At 39.3% G+C, this 15,704-nt stretch overlaps 1 long non-coding RNA gene across 1 annotated transcript; it reads left to right on the top strand.

Annotated features, from left to right (window-relative positions):
- The first annotated feature begins 4,502 nt into the window (after positions 1–4,502).
- LOC130083486 (uncharacterized) lies at positions 4,503–5,888 on the top strand. The gene is made up of 3 exons (XR_008806842.1): positions 4,503–4,571; positions 5,148–5,274; positions 5,829–5,888. It is a non-coding gene; the product is annotated as an uncharacterized LOC130083486 (long non-coding RNA).
- The last annotated feature ends 9,816 nt before the right edge of the window (positions 5,889–15,704 follow it).

Here is a 15,704-nt window from a genome sequence, read left to right as displayed (position 1 = left end):
CTCAGCGGGTCCCCGAGCCTTCTCCTGCCCGTGAAAGCTCGCCGGTTCGCCCGCCAGCTTCACCGGCTTGACTCGAATCGCTCACTGACGGATAACGGCCGCCGCGCGCCACCGCTTCCGCCATTAATGACGACGAGATAGCTGCATCTGTAAAGAAGGCCAGCTGCTCTATCCTGGCGTCGGACAGTGAGGATTGGGCGAGCTCTGTGGACCTCCCCTCCTTCTGTCCGCGAGTCGTCAGGGAAACGGGCCAACATCAAGACCGCGGCTAGCTTTCTTTACGTTATAAGAAAGCTACCCCGCCCTCGCCCCCCATGGGCGTGCGTCATCGGCAAAATGAGGAAAGAGTGTGTTTTAGTCCCGCCGAGGCCGGACTAATCTCCATTTCTCAAACAATTCTCAGCTCCTCTTAGTTTGAGCGGCTGTAAATTTCAATATTGCAGCAACGAGCCTGTTGTATAACACGCACGCCTGCATTATCTGAGGAGCATTATCTGTGGCATATTATCTGCCCCGAACTTCGGCTCAGAATGCTGCATCCGCTTGAGCACGGCTCGCGGCCGACTAAAGCTAACATGGGCAACTAGACATGTAATTTTTTGCACAGTTCAGGCTGAATGCTTCACCCTGGCTGTGTGGAACACTTAAGTGACTAGCTCCCTTAGGATGCTAAATGTTATTGAGAATGATGCTTCCAGCCTCTCTTCTCGGACTCTGTGTGAGTCCCTGGTGATTGTGCACTATATGAGCCCCGGGCACATGCCCTTGGGACTTTGGTGTCGAATCCCAGCATGCACGGCGTTTTGCATTGTGTTCCCCTAGCGTAAGATATTACGCAGTACGAGAGAACCTCTCGTAAGAGAACGTACTCGGTTACTAACGTAACCTCGGTTCTCTCTAGAGAGGGAACGAGTACTGCGTATCTTGCCGTGCATGCAGTACGCTGGTTCGCTTCAGCGATGAAAACCAGAGTAAATCAGCCCATCGAGCCATATTTATAAGGCTAGGCCACGCCCGTTACGGCGGGAGCGTGACGCAATGGGCGCGAAGCGCCCTCATTGGACTGTCACTGAATGGCCTCTCTCGATAGGCTGCTGCAATTGCCACAGGCCAGCCAATAGGCGCGCTAAGCCGCTTTGCCTATGTCTGCTTGCTCTTGCAATGCGTTTTGCATTAATACAAAATTAAGGATAATTTTTTGGCTTCAATATCTCGAGAAAAAGAGGTTTTCCCCTAGCGTAAGATATTACGCAGTACTCGTTCCCTCTCTAGAGAGAACCGAGGTTACGTTAGTAACCGAGTACGTTTTTGCCCCCATTTTTCATGAGCTGAACTGAAAGATCTAAGACTTTTTTCTATGTACACAAAAGGCCTATTTCTCTCAAATATTGTTCACAAATCTGTCTAAATCTGACAGATTCTCCTTTGCTGAGATAATCCATCCACCTCACAGGTGTGGCACATCAAGATGCTGATTAGACAGCATGATTATTGCACAGGTGTGCCTAAGGCTGGCCACAATAAAAGGCCACTCTAAAATGTGCAGTTTTACTGTATTGAAAAAAAAAATGGTTGTTGATTGTGGCCTGTGGAATGTTGGTCCACTCCTCTTCAATGGCTGTGCGAAGTTGCTGGATATTGGCAGGACCTGGAACACGCTGTCGTATACGCCGATCCAGAGCATCCCAAACATGCTCAATGGGTGATATGTCAGGTGAGTATGCTGGCCATGCAAGAACTAAGATGTTTTCAGCTTCCAGGAATTGTGTACAGATCCTTGCAACATGGGGCCGTGCATTATCATGCTGCAACATGAGGTGATGGTCGTGGATGAATGGCACAACAATGGGCCTCAGGATCTCTGTACATTCAAAATGCCATCAATAAAATGCATCTGTGTTCGTTGTCCATAATTTACGCCTGCCCATACCATAACCCCACCGCCACCATGGGCCACTCGATCCACAACGTTGACATCAGCAAACCACTCACCCACACGACGCCGTACACGCTGTCTGCCATCTGCCCTATACAGTGAAAACAGGGATTCATCCGTGAAGAGAACACCTCTCCAAAGTGCCAGATGCCATCGAATGTGAGCATTTGCCCAGTCAAGTAGGTTACGACGACGAACTGCAGTCAGGTCGAGACCCCGATGAGGAGCATGCAGATGAGCTTCCCTGAGATGGTTTCTGACAGTTTGTGCAGAATTTGTTTGGTTATGCAAACCGATTGTTGCAGCAGCTGTCCAGCTGGCTGGTCTCAGACGATCTTAGAGGTGAAGATGCTGGATGTGGAGATGGGCTGGTGTGGTTACACGTGGTCTGCGGTTGTGAGGCCGGTTGGATGAACTGCCAAATTCTCTGAAACGCCTTTGGAGAGACGGCTTATGGTAAAGAAATGAACATTCAATTCACGGGCAACAGCTCTGGTGGACATTCCTGCAGTCAGCATGTCAATTGCACGCTCCCTCAAAACTTGCGACATCTGGGGCATTGTGCTGTGTAATAAAACTGCACATTTTAGAGTGGCCTTTTATTGTGGCCAGCCTAAGGCACACCTGTGCAATAATCATATTGTCTAATCAGCATCTTGATATGCCACACCTGTGAGGTGGATGGATTATCTCGGCAAAGGAGAAGTGCTCACTAACAGATTTAGACAGATTTGTGAACAATATTTGAGAGAAATAGTAGTGCACATAATAATTGTGCACATAGAAAAAGTCTTAGATCTTTGCGTTCAGCTCATGAAAAATGGTGGCAAAAACAAAAGTGTTCATTCACTGGCCACTTTATTAGGTCCATCTGTTCAACTGCTCATTAATGCAAATATCTAATCAGCCAGTCACGTGGTGCATTTAGGCATGTAGACATGGTCAATGTGATCTGCTGAATTTTAAACTGAGCATCAGAATGGGGAAGAAAAGTGATTTAAGTGACTTTGGATGTGGTATGCTTGTTTGTGCCAGACAGGCTGGTCGAATTATTTCAGAAACTGCTAATCTACGGGGATTTCCATGCACAACCATAGGGTTTACAGAAAATTGTCTGAAAAATAGAAAATGTCCAGTCAGTGAGTGGCAGTTCTGTGTATGTAAATGCTTTGTTGATGCCAGAGGTCAGAGGAAAATGGCCAGACTGGTTCGAGCTGATAGAAAGACAACAGTAACTCACAAAACCACTTGTTACAACCGAAGTCTGCAGTCACAACACGTCAAACCTTGAAGCAGATGAGCTACAGCAGCTGAAGACCACACCGGGTGACACTCCTGTCAGTTACGAACAGGAAACAGAGGCTACAGTTTACACAGGCTCACCAAAATTGGACAAAAGAAGATTGGAAAAAGTTGTCTCGATTCCTGCTGCAACATTCAGATGGTAGGGTCAGAATTTGGCCTGAACAACATGAAAGCATGGATCCATCCTGCCTTGTTCGGTTCAGGCTGGTGCTGGTGGTGTAATGATGTGGAAGAGAAGAGAGTGGAGGAGGTTTTCTTCATAAAAGTGTATGAAGTGACTTTTCTAGTGTGGTACATACTTTTTTTGTAGGAGTATGCAAACAAGAGCTGAGGCGTTATCTTCCACAGTGTGCTAAGCTAGCTGTATGCTTTATCTCTGAGCCTGCTGTCACATATTTGAGGTTATTTTCCCTTCAGTCCAGGGGTTGAATTGGAGTCACACATTTATATAATTAAAAAGAATTTGTTCAAGCCTGACAGTGCAATTATGTGGTTACATCTAAGCAATCTTTCACACACATAAAAGCTTCCAGCGGTTATTAACCAAATATTGCTGTACAAACAGCCATTCACTGGGGTGCATTTTAAAAATAAAACGGGAATATAAAGTGTTGTTATAAGGTGGTCTGAGCATAGTGAGACATTTCATCTGGAAAATAAGTATTCAACAGAATAAAGAAGGGGAAAGTGTTTTGGATTGCATCCAGTGAGCCCCAAAGCTTAAGAAAACATTTGGAGACAACTGCTGTCTGATGATTAATTATACTTTCATAGCTTCATAATTAGTCATATTCCACAGATTCAGCTAATTCCTACATCAATTTTGTTAGCTTTTTCCATTATTTGCACTTTTTAAATTGAATTTGTTTCTCTCAAAAGACTACATTTATTTTATTACCCCTATTATACATAATAGTAGCAATATTGCAAAGAGTTATTCAATCTATACCAATATGCATTGTACATTGAAGTGTATCCTCATGAACCAGCTGAGATGTAGCAGATCTTCACCTCCACCAATGCAGTAACATAAATGTTAATATAGTTTTACCATGCTTTTAGACATACACCATGGTAATGCATTGAAAACGAAATGAATGAATGAAATGGACATTTATTTTAGTAAATTGCACAGACATAAAAGTGAAAAAAAAGGTAAAATTTACTTTGTGAAGTAAAGAGAGTGGAAAAATCACACTTAAAACAGTTGAGATAATAATTTGAATGTATGCTGTTTTTTCTTATGTTGTCACATATCACTGCGCAGCAAGTGTGAGAAAACAGTATAGAGACCTCAACACTTGGCATGAGGGCAACCATCAATGGACAGGTTCGTATTTTTGACAAAACATGGCACCAAACATGACAAGAAATATCAGCAACAATGTAAATAAACCTGGCAAACAGTGAAATAATTTAACCTTATTGATTATCCATGCCTTGGTGCATGTTTAGAAACTTTTACTTATTTTATATCTGTGATATTTCCAAGAAACAAAAATCGAAATAAATCTAAATAATGAAATATAATCAAAGCAATAAATGTGTAATATATAATGTAAATATAAATAATACTTTTACGTTATATTATTTCTACAATAACTGAGTGCTAATTTAACATATTTAAATTTTTGTGTATTTATTGTGAAAACATTACTTTTTTTTCTATGTTTACTTAAATGAATTCATTCCGCTAAATATTTTTTTCCCAGTATCATATTTTTTGAAGTATCATGTGAATATCATGGCACATGAATATGATAATGCATTAGTGTAAGGGATCTATAGCAAGATTAAAGATACAAATATGTAAAATAATACGCAGCCACATTTGTCTCGCATGTGAACGCTAACAGTAATGAAAACGTACAGTGCTTTGCTGATAATATGTGGTTTTCTCCTACAGGAATGAAAATGTTTGAAAATGCAACATGGTCTATGATTTAAGAGCACAGGGAGACTGGAGACACACGACACCTGCTCCGCCTCCTCAGATGATGGCTGGCTCTGCTGATGGGTCTTGGACAGAGAGCGTTTGTGGTCACCATTACCATATCACACACACACACACACACTGATGCATATACACTCACATACAGGTCTCTGGCTACAATCCAATCAGCAGAAGAGGTTGTGGGTAGAGGCAATCTTGTGATGTTTTAGGGGAAGTGGGACTATAATCATGGCTCTCCATACATAAAAATTCTATCTGTCTCTCATTCTTTTGTACATGCATACACTCTCCTTCTCAATCCTCTAAAGTGGGCCTGAGATCACAGGAATAAAAATGTGACAGAGATTCAAAAAAGCATTTCCTGGTAATAGTCATTCTTACATGAATAGTGCATGACAAGCAAAGAGCGATGAGAAGAAATAGGGAAAAGAAATGAAATGAATGGTTAGTTCGATTGGGATGGATGTTTTCAGTGCAAAGGTTTATATCCTTGCACTTTCAAGTAGTTGCAGTGAATTTTGGAAGATTTGGGGGGAACGAGGTAGTTGGGAGTGTAGGAGAGATGTGCAACATTTCGTGGTACTCTACTCAAAGAGAAATGAGGTAAAACTAATACTCATAATTATATTTCAGGCGGTCTACTGAAATGGGATGTAAGGATCTACACATCATAGAGCTAATAAAACATGACAGAAAAAAAGTTGGGAGATTCGGAATCATATCAGTGGGTAAGTTGAATTATTTTGTGGAAGATAGAATATGAATAAGAACATAAATTCGAACTCATATGTGCACATTTTCATAAATCAGTCAAGAGAAGTTTTAATATTCAGAATTTTTAAATGTAGTGAAACAATATTTCAGCATTAGTCATACATTATTCTTCTCGTATTTTTTCAACTTTGTTTTTATGATATTAATCATATTTAAAATATTTTTCATGCATTTGAAGGCAAAGATTTCTGGCACACTTTACTTCCATTTTGGTAGGGAAAATTACAAATAATTGCTTTATATATTGACTATTCACCAATATGACTTATATTTTTAGAATTGCATGTTTAAGTTTTACAGGTGATACGATAAGCCTTTCTAAATATGGTCACATACACTTAAAAATGCTGGGTTGTTTTAACCCAAATTTGGGTCAAATATGGACAAACCCAACCGTTGAGTTAAAAATGTAATAAAAAAATTGAACCTGATTGCTAGGTTTGTCCATGTTTGACCCAAATTTGGGTTGAAACAAGCCAGCATTTTTAAGAGTGTAGCATTAAAGGACAGCAGGGTTCATGGGTCATGTGGACAGAGATTAAATCTGTATTTTAAATGTGATTTATGTCATTTTCTTCAATGTTAATATTTTCAACCAGTCAAACAATTTGTAGATGGAGATCATGAACTTTACCGTTCAATATCATCCAGCATTTGATTGATTGACATGTCCGTCATAAACAGGAAGCTGCACCAGGTCATGTGACAGAGCTGGTTCAGGAGTACGAGATTTGCTGTCACCTTGCCTAGTCTCATCTCCCTCCTCCTCTCAGGCAATTCTCCCGATTGCATGTTGATTTATTCATTTATTTATTTTGCCTACCTTTGTTCTAGCGCTCTCTATGAGATTAGATGAGTTCAGTTGGCACTGCTTTCACCATCCGTCTAATCTGTGCGCTGTCATACTGATGGAGTGAGAGGGGGGGGTCAGTCCTCATACAAGGTTAATCAAGCATTTTCACAGAGCTGTTGTTTCTACCCTGTAAACTCTAAGAGAGATAGGCCCATGAAGCTGAGCCGTTGACATCTAAACTGTCACGTTAACGGGATAAGACTCAGCCTAAAGTGGCGGCGCTCCTCTTTATGGAAACAGACATACAAATCAGGGCTGTCCACTCTGTTGCCCGGCAGAAAATACTCAATGTATGTATGCAGTCTGAGAAAGACAATAAATCAGATGACAAATCGGGCTTGACAGTTTGCAAAGTAGCTCTCGGATCAAGGAAAGTTTCTTTTAAGATAGAGGATCGAAAGACTGAAAGATAGAGCAATGGTTTAAGGCAGCGTTTTGTAATGAGAGGTCAAATGACGCGTACCTATTTTCTCAACGCAATATTACTCTGGGGAAAAATGGACGACAGAGGCCAAGATTGAACTAAATTAGACTTTATATGGCCTGACATATTTTGATTTAACAGCCTTTTCGGCACGGCAGGCTTATTTTTTCTTTTTCTTTTTTGACTTCTCTTTATCTTGAATGCCCCGCAATGAAGTTTGTTATTATCTGTAATGCGTTTTTCACTAATACATTGGGATGTTTAATTCGAGCATTGGACAAATTTCAGTGCCCCCCAAGATCTGAAAACAAATTTGTTTCTTAATGGAATCTACCAGCGCATCTAAATAAAGTGTAATTAATGTAATGTTTGTGGCGCTTGACTTAATAGGAAGACACGGGTGGAGAGAGAGCAGCTAGCAGTCTGAGACGGGAGTGATGGCACACAGAGCTACATTTTCCCATTTACTATGGTAGCCATGGGGTGATTTCTAAATGCCATTTCTGTGTACTTGAAAGACACATACGGAAAGAGATCAAATTCAGTGGGTTGTTTCAAATGAAAGTGAGCCGCTGAATTGTTTCATGAAAGGTCTTTAACATAGTGTAATTATACACATGATGAGACTTTTGCTTCAGTCTCGTGATCCTGAGTGGTGCGTCCTTATGATTCATTCCAGTAGCTCAAACAGTAGAGCATGGCGCTAGCAACGGCAGGGTTATAAGTTCAATTCCCAGAGAAGGCATGATAAAAATGTGTGCCTTGAATGCACTGTCACTTTGGATAAACGCATCTGGTAAATGCACAAATGTAACTGTAATGTAAATATGAATAAAGTGGTATTAAAACGCATTGCTTCATGTAGGGTTCTACTAGACCCTGCACGTATGAGAGACCAATGAAATCAAATGAAAGAAATATGAAATGTGTGCATATATATATTTCAGTATTAATTGATTGATTGATGGGGTGACATGTGAACTTGTGTAGTGCAATCAAGCTGCCTGTTTGTTAAGCCAGGGGAAAGTATATCTTTTTTTTTAAGTAACCCATTATTTGGCGGGAACTTTATCATGGCAGATGCTGTCAAGCGTCTCTAACAGTTGTAAGAGTCTGAGTGCTCGCTTCTCTTTTTGTTGATAGCTGCTCTATCATTCTTCCTTTGCTCTCTTCGTCACTCACTTCTTTTTTTGTCATTTTTGTCATCCCATGCTGTGCAGGTGTCCTGTTTTCTGAATATGGGGCTGGAGAGAGCAGAACTGGTCTCTCTGCTGAATGAGTCTGTTAATTAAAAAAATCACTATCAGGATCTCTGCTGGGTTTCCAGCCTCTTTCATTCTCACATTCGATTTCTAGCGTTACTGAGTCTGCTTTCATCTTTCCCGGTGCCATCTCTATCCTCTTTGCTCCTTTGTATTTTGTTATTCTCCTCTCTCCTTTTTTCACTCCCTCCCACCGTGTGTGTATTGCAAGAAAGCAAAAGGGCAACAAAAAGTTAAAGTGAGGAAAAAACAAAAAACTCTTTAATATAAGTCTCTCTCTCTCCGAATCGTATTTCTCTGGGACTGATGATCTGACAGTCTCAATTACATTTCCTCCGTTCTTTTGAGAGAGTGAGTCATGGCAAAATCGGAGAAGCGGCACGTTGTTCCTCGCCTGCTCTTTAACAGGCTCTCAAAGGGCTTCAAGCCGAGGCTATTTTACAAGAACATTTTGCATTTAGCAGTAATGGTCAGATGTACTGAATACATGTGCTTGCGTAGGTCAGCTATTGGACTGAGGATAAAAGAGCACCCTCGTTTTTTTTTTTCCAACAGTGTCGATGTGAATCTTTACCTGAACAAAAAGACGACAGGGACAAAAACAACATTATCTCCTGTGAAAGCGCCAGTCTTAAATGAGCCATTGACCATTTTGTTGTATAACTGTGTTCAGGTGGTCTATCTTGAGGATCCTGAGGTTCAGAAAAGCTCTGTTTGTCAGACGCCTCCCACCCTTCTGCTCGCCCCGGAGCACACGGCCACTTATCGGCCTTTTTTCCCCCCAATGCTCACTCAATCTTTTTCTCGTTTGACTGTTGAGGGGGTCAGTGCAAAATTGAACAAAAATGACCACTCCGTCCGCACTACGGTGAGTACACAACTGTCCGTGTTAGAATGTCACGGCAGAAGAGTTCTTGTAGCGCGATGAGTCACACTCACAAATCCAGTCCTGAGTGCCGCCTCGTTTTACGCGTGTGGCTTGGCCTGTGCGTCGGGCAGAAAATGGACTCGAAAATGCCAAGGAATGGGAAAGGGTCGGGTCATTAAAACAATAAGAGATCTGGGCTGAAGAGTGTCCACTCCACAGCCACTCTGATAGACATACCGTACCTCCAAGCGCAAAATATCACTCCACGTTTCCTGAGGCGTGTGAGGGAAGGTTGAACTAGCCATCATTTAGATGAAAGATCCACTCAGTCACTTTAACCAACGCTTGGTGGTCCTCCTCATCTTCATCATATCAACCAAGGCCGAAGTCCTCATTTACCACGTTGATGTAGATTAGTCCCATCTGAGCGCCTTTTGTGGCGTCGACTGCACATGAGCTTTTAAAATCTTAAGTTACAGAGAGTGAATATTAGCGGCGTCCTTATCTGTCAGATTAATCTGGCAGAATCAGATCTGATGTGTCATAATGGTGTATTTATACCGCAGTGTTTCTTGACCTATTGATGCAAGGATCTTTCTCTTGTTGAATTTTCTTCTGCTCGAAGGTTTTTTTGTGTGTGTGGCTTGTCTCTTTGAGAGTCCAGTTATTGCGCTCAGGCAAAGATCTATCAGTTTAAATCCCGTAAAGAGTGTTTATATTAGACCGGAGTTAATACAACAGTCTACTGAAATTTAGGCCAGTGGTTGTTCAATGATCCTCTGACTAGACGGGGGCCGTTTTGTTTATAAAGTAATTATTCAGCTAATATGACGTTTCCATTAGTTTCTGCATGCGTTTATTTATGCGCCCGCTAACTCTTGCTAGCGGCTAAAGCAATTAAACGCACATCTCTGTAGATAAATACAAGAAGAGTACGTCGAGGCGCTTGCAAACAGAATCCATTAGCGTACAGGGCAATAATTCATGCATTTATCGTGTCTGATTGTTATTTTTTAATCTGCATTTTATTTACATAATTCCAGGCTCGTTTCCACCGCACAGTCACATATGATAAAAAAAATAATTGCCTACGTTTTTGGCTATATACTTCTTAAGATTTCATGTCAAACTGTAAACTGCCTAAGTTCTTCTTTTTTTTCACCAGACGCTATTTTGTGTTTGTTGCATGTTGGGTCTGTCTGACATGCCGCTGTTGGGGTTTGTTCAGATAACCGTATCACTCACTTGTCACAGCGAGAGAGGGGTAGACAGGAAAAAAAGAAAGAGGTAAAAGGGTCTCTGTGAGGGGCAAAATGTGCTTTCTCTCTAAATAAGATATTTATTTATGAGAAAAGCAACAGGAAAACTAGACATTGGCACAATAAAAGCTAACTGAATTCATTCCTATTCATCACAACCAATCTTCAAGACAGAGGTTGTCTCATATTACACTCCCTAGTGCCCTATAATGCCAATCAGTATATTGTGAACACAAATGTGTGCACTAGCAAGGGCCTTGATCCACTAAATGTCAATTGTAAATAATTATATGATCAATAAGTTATGACAACATATATTTTTTACATTGCTTTAGCTCATCAAAATAAGTTAAGACATGTTCAACCTTTTATGTTATACAAGATTCAACAAATGTTTTAACAGTGTTGGGACACTGATTGTACAATTATGTATATGGTCACACATTAAAATGTAGCTGTATAAGACACCATAAAAGAGTGATATCTGTCTGGTGAGATGGTGTTTTGTTTCATTGTCTTCATCTTCATTGTTGCTGGTAAAGACCTGGCTTAATTCAGAGTAGCATAATCTTACTATTTGAGCCATACCGTATAAAAAATAGTAAGAGTAGTACTTGCTATTCTGAATTCAGCCTCTGTGAAATTGCTTGATGAGCACAGATTCATCTTTTTGTTAACATACTGGTTGAAGCAGGAAGTTCATATACATACACAAACACATTACCACCAGTACCAGTCTTTGTAAATCAGAATTGTTGTCTCTCAAAAAAATTCTGTCAGATGTTAAATAGACATTTAGAAGATTGGATGTTTTTGATTTAACTCTTTCCCTGCCAACGTTTTTTTTTCCAGCCACTGCCAGCAGTTTTGATATATATATATATATATATATATATATATATATATATATATATATGTTCATATAACAAAATATTCTGGGGACCATGAAACTTTTGTGAAAATTTATATACAGGTGAAACTCAAGATTAGAATATCGTGCAAAAGTTAATTTATTTTATTAATTAAACTTAAAAGGTGAAACTAATATATTATATAGACTCATTACATGCAAAGTGAGATGTTTCAAGCCTCATTTGTTATAATTTTGATGATTATGGCTTACAGCTTATGAAAACCCTAAATTCAAAATTAGAATATTGTGAAAAGGTTTTCATGGCTGTAAGCATGAATGGAGAACAATGGAGAACAATACTATATATATATATATATATATATATATATATATATATATATATATATATGTGTGTTTGTGCCAAAGATTAATTGTGTCAATGTTTAGGACTACACTTGCATATCAATCACGTCAAAGCTAATCAGTATGGACTAAAAGCCACAGAATTCCAATTTTAAATTATTTTGGGACCGGGTCTTTAAAAACACATTGCCATTAAGAAATATGTTTGAAAGTATTGTTCTCCATTTCTGATGAGTAGAAGATCTGTAATTGCTGACTCACTGGGCAGTGGACTGAAGTAGGGAGCTGACTGAGACAGACCCTAATTTTAGGTCTTCACATATCCCCCCCATCCCCCCATATTACTGTATATCAAACAATCCTCTCATAAAAGACAGTGGGCCACTGTTTTCTTCCAAAAAAAAAAAAACATTCGGGCTGCAGTTTTCTTGTGCAACTTTGAAGTGTGTTGCTGTGTGTGTGAAATGGATGTTGCATCCTGTGCTTAAATGTGTGTTGTGTGGTAGTGGGTGCTTTAATCTGGTGGCTCCTGAGAGCCTGGTCTCCAATCTCAACAGCATCTGAGAGTGTGTGAATCATACACACCCTGACACACATCATCATTACCATTAGAGAGCTCTCTCTCTCTCCCTCTCTCTCTCTCTCTCTCACACACACACACACACAAGTGCCTGTTGAAGATGGATGGAGTTAGAGTGAATGAGCCTTGTGTTACCTGTTACCACGGTGACTGCTGATGCTTCTCTTTCCTCGCTGTGTTTTCCTCTTGAAACACCATTTTCTCTGACAGCATGATTGCGTATGGGTCTGTAAAACATTTGCACTATTATTAGACACATGTATTGTGTAACTAAGAGAGATGTGGGAGAAAAGGGGGTGCATATATGTGAAAGAGAAAAGGAGGGCATGTAGGATGCAGTAAAAAAACATTTATACATGAATGAGAGAGAAACAATGAGTTTGAGATTCAAATATTGAAGTGAGCATGAAATCAGAATTCCCCCTATGAAATTTACCCAGTCACGTTCCTTGTATTGCAAGGGATGAGCAGTAGAAGTAATAGTTGACACCTTTCAAAAATGTACCTTTTTCTTCAACTGGAAGTTTTAGAGCCATTGCTTATCTGAAATACATCTCTAATGTTTCCAGTTAAATAAACATTTAGAAATGTCTTTAAGATGATTATGATTAAAATGCACACTCTTTATTGGCATCTACTGTTCTATGAAGACACATCAACATCCATGGAACATTTGCATTACTCAAAAGGTTCTTTATATATAGTGAAAAAATTGTTCTTTAGATTTTTTTAATATGTTAAAACACTAATGGTTCTTTTAGAAACTTTTCATTGAAAGGTTCTTTGGGGATCCAAGAATAGTTATTCTATGGCATCACTGCGAAAACCCATAGCCTTAATTTTTAAGTTTGTATGTAAAACTGCTTTAAAAAAAAAAAAAATTGTTAATCAGATGTTTGTACACAACAACTGAAGTATGAAAGATATACGTATGCTATTTATCCTCTCAAAATCATTAAATGGTAACATATACCCTGTAAATAGGACATAAGAAGAAAAAAGGAACACCATGGGAGAGAGATTCGGAACTATAATTCTCTGAAAGCGCACTGCAGCGAGACAGAGCGAGATGAGACACGCGGTGCATCCGTGAATACCCATCATGCAAAGATCACAGCATGCGTTTATAAACATGTGGCTTCCTCCTGCTGATGTGCGCAACACTGTTCATTCAGCACGCCTCACGAATCCACGCTGTTAGCACCAAACCGGAAAATACATATCATTTGTCATGACGAACGCTTAAATGAAACATTTCTCAAATTGAGATCAGAGGCAGTATAGTTTTACAGTTATGAATTATACACTGTTTACTGTATCCCATTAGATGATCGTTACTGCACATCCATAATCTCCAAACATTAGGTACATTGTGCTATCAAAATAGTATCAGCAGAATACAATTATCCCATATAGATTCCAGTGTTGGTGCGATTTAACAGCACCGCCAAGCTTTCAAGATCCCAGCGGAATTCATCATGTGCAGGTTTTTCACATCTCATGACAACATGAGTTGCAAAAAGGCCTCCAAACACTGTCAGCCGAGGTCTTGAGATCAACACACATCAGCTTTAACCGCAGTTCAAAATATAATGGTTAGAGAAAACTCAAGCATGAACATTTGACAAGGCTCCTCACTGAGATTTTGGGTTATGTAAAGGCTGGCTATTGAAAGAGACCATACAGAGACTTCATCTATCAAACTGATGTGAGAGCTGGACTTGTCTAATCGCAGTGTTGCACAGCAAATGTCACATTTTCTGTGACGCCGTGACAGCGGTTTATGCGTCAGTTATCAAGCTCTGCTAAAGGCAGACTCTTTAAGATCCGCGTCCAGTAAGTACCTTGATGTCGGCTTCAAAGCGTACTAGCATTTGGTAATGGAGGGGAAAAGTCAAGCGAATGGGAATTTCTAATGCAAAGCAATATGACATACAAAAAAGCAATGTTCTTGAACATTAAAGTGCATGCATTACAATGTATATACAGTAAATGATTTGTTGTGTTTGTCTGCACATATAGGCAATTGTTCTTTCTGCTGGCTGTGGACTTCTGCTAAGACATGCACATGGAGACAGGCAGAAAAACAGATGGTAAGACTTATGATCATAGTTGCTTTCAATAATGTTATCATACTGTAAATATACCTGGAGTACTACAATACTTGGAGAAACAGTAAAATGCTGGTTTTAAATCAGAGTTTAGCATGGAAATACATAAACTTTTGTTCACTGTAAATGGAAGCAGATTTTGGTCGCAATGGTGAGGCAAATTTATAATTACGATTGTATTTACATTTTATTATATATTTATTTTATTATATTTTATTGGGATTTTTTTCTGATGCTGAAATGGACTTCCATGGTTACAAAACAGATTTCTCCAATAATGGAGTTTAATACTAGACTGATATTACCAGAAGACTGGAGATAAAACTTGATTTAAAAAATGCTGTCAGACATGTGAAACACATGTTTAGAATTCTTGAAATTCCATGACTAGGTGACACCAACTTTATCACCATTAAGTTCCGAATGTGTAAGCGTAATTTTGTCACAGCAGAACTCGAACTCAATATGTTGGTGTGAACCCACCTGCTCAGATGACAGCGTATAAATCAGAGTTTACACCGCAGATTGACTCTCCACCTTTCCAACTCTGACTTTATTGCATCTTTGGCTTCGTGATGCGAGTTTCCAAACACGTTTATCTCAATTCAAAATCGTCTGGAACTGTTTTTTGGTGTGACAAAACTTGCTGAACTAGCCATTGGAGGATCATCAGGGAAAGATCTGCGTTCCGTTTGATTATATAGCGCACATATATGTTGTGTGCATATCTGATAACATCCAGTGTATTTGAGGATTATTTAAATATTTTTTTATATTTATTGATATTTTTAATTACCTTTTATTTTCATTTTAATTTTAGTTTAACCCAATAAAGCCTACTGTATCATGTTTGATATACAAATTTCTATTTTTGTTGATTTTTGTTTTTCAAGTAAATGCACTGATTGATTGTAGTTATCTAATTTAACATGCACATTTTTAGCTAATTTAAAATTAATTATTTTTCTGTATCTTTAATGTTCAGTTGATTATTTTATGTCATATTTCTTTTTAGTAAGGTAGAAATATATGAACTGTAGTTAACATTTGGTATGCTCTTAGGGTTGTGCATATGCATGTCTAGCAAAGCCATGGAATCCTTTAAACGATAACGATTGCCCACAAACACTCGTTTTAGCAGCGTTACATTTAATAAGGTTAA

Source organism: Rhinichthys klamathensis, unplaced genomic scaffold, assembly GCF_029890125.1.
Source record: "Rhinichthys klamathensis goyatoka isolate OS25496 unplaced genomic scaffold, OSU_Roscu_1.1 h1tg000056l_1, whole genome shotgun sequence".
Classification (NCBI taxonomy): Eukaryota; Metazoa; Chordata; class Actinopteri; order Cypriniformes; family Leuciscidae; genus Rhinichthys; species Rhinichthys klamathensis.
The sequence above is the reverse complement of the archived record's forward strand: the minus strand, read 5'-3'. Positions and strand labels throughout refer to the sequence as shown.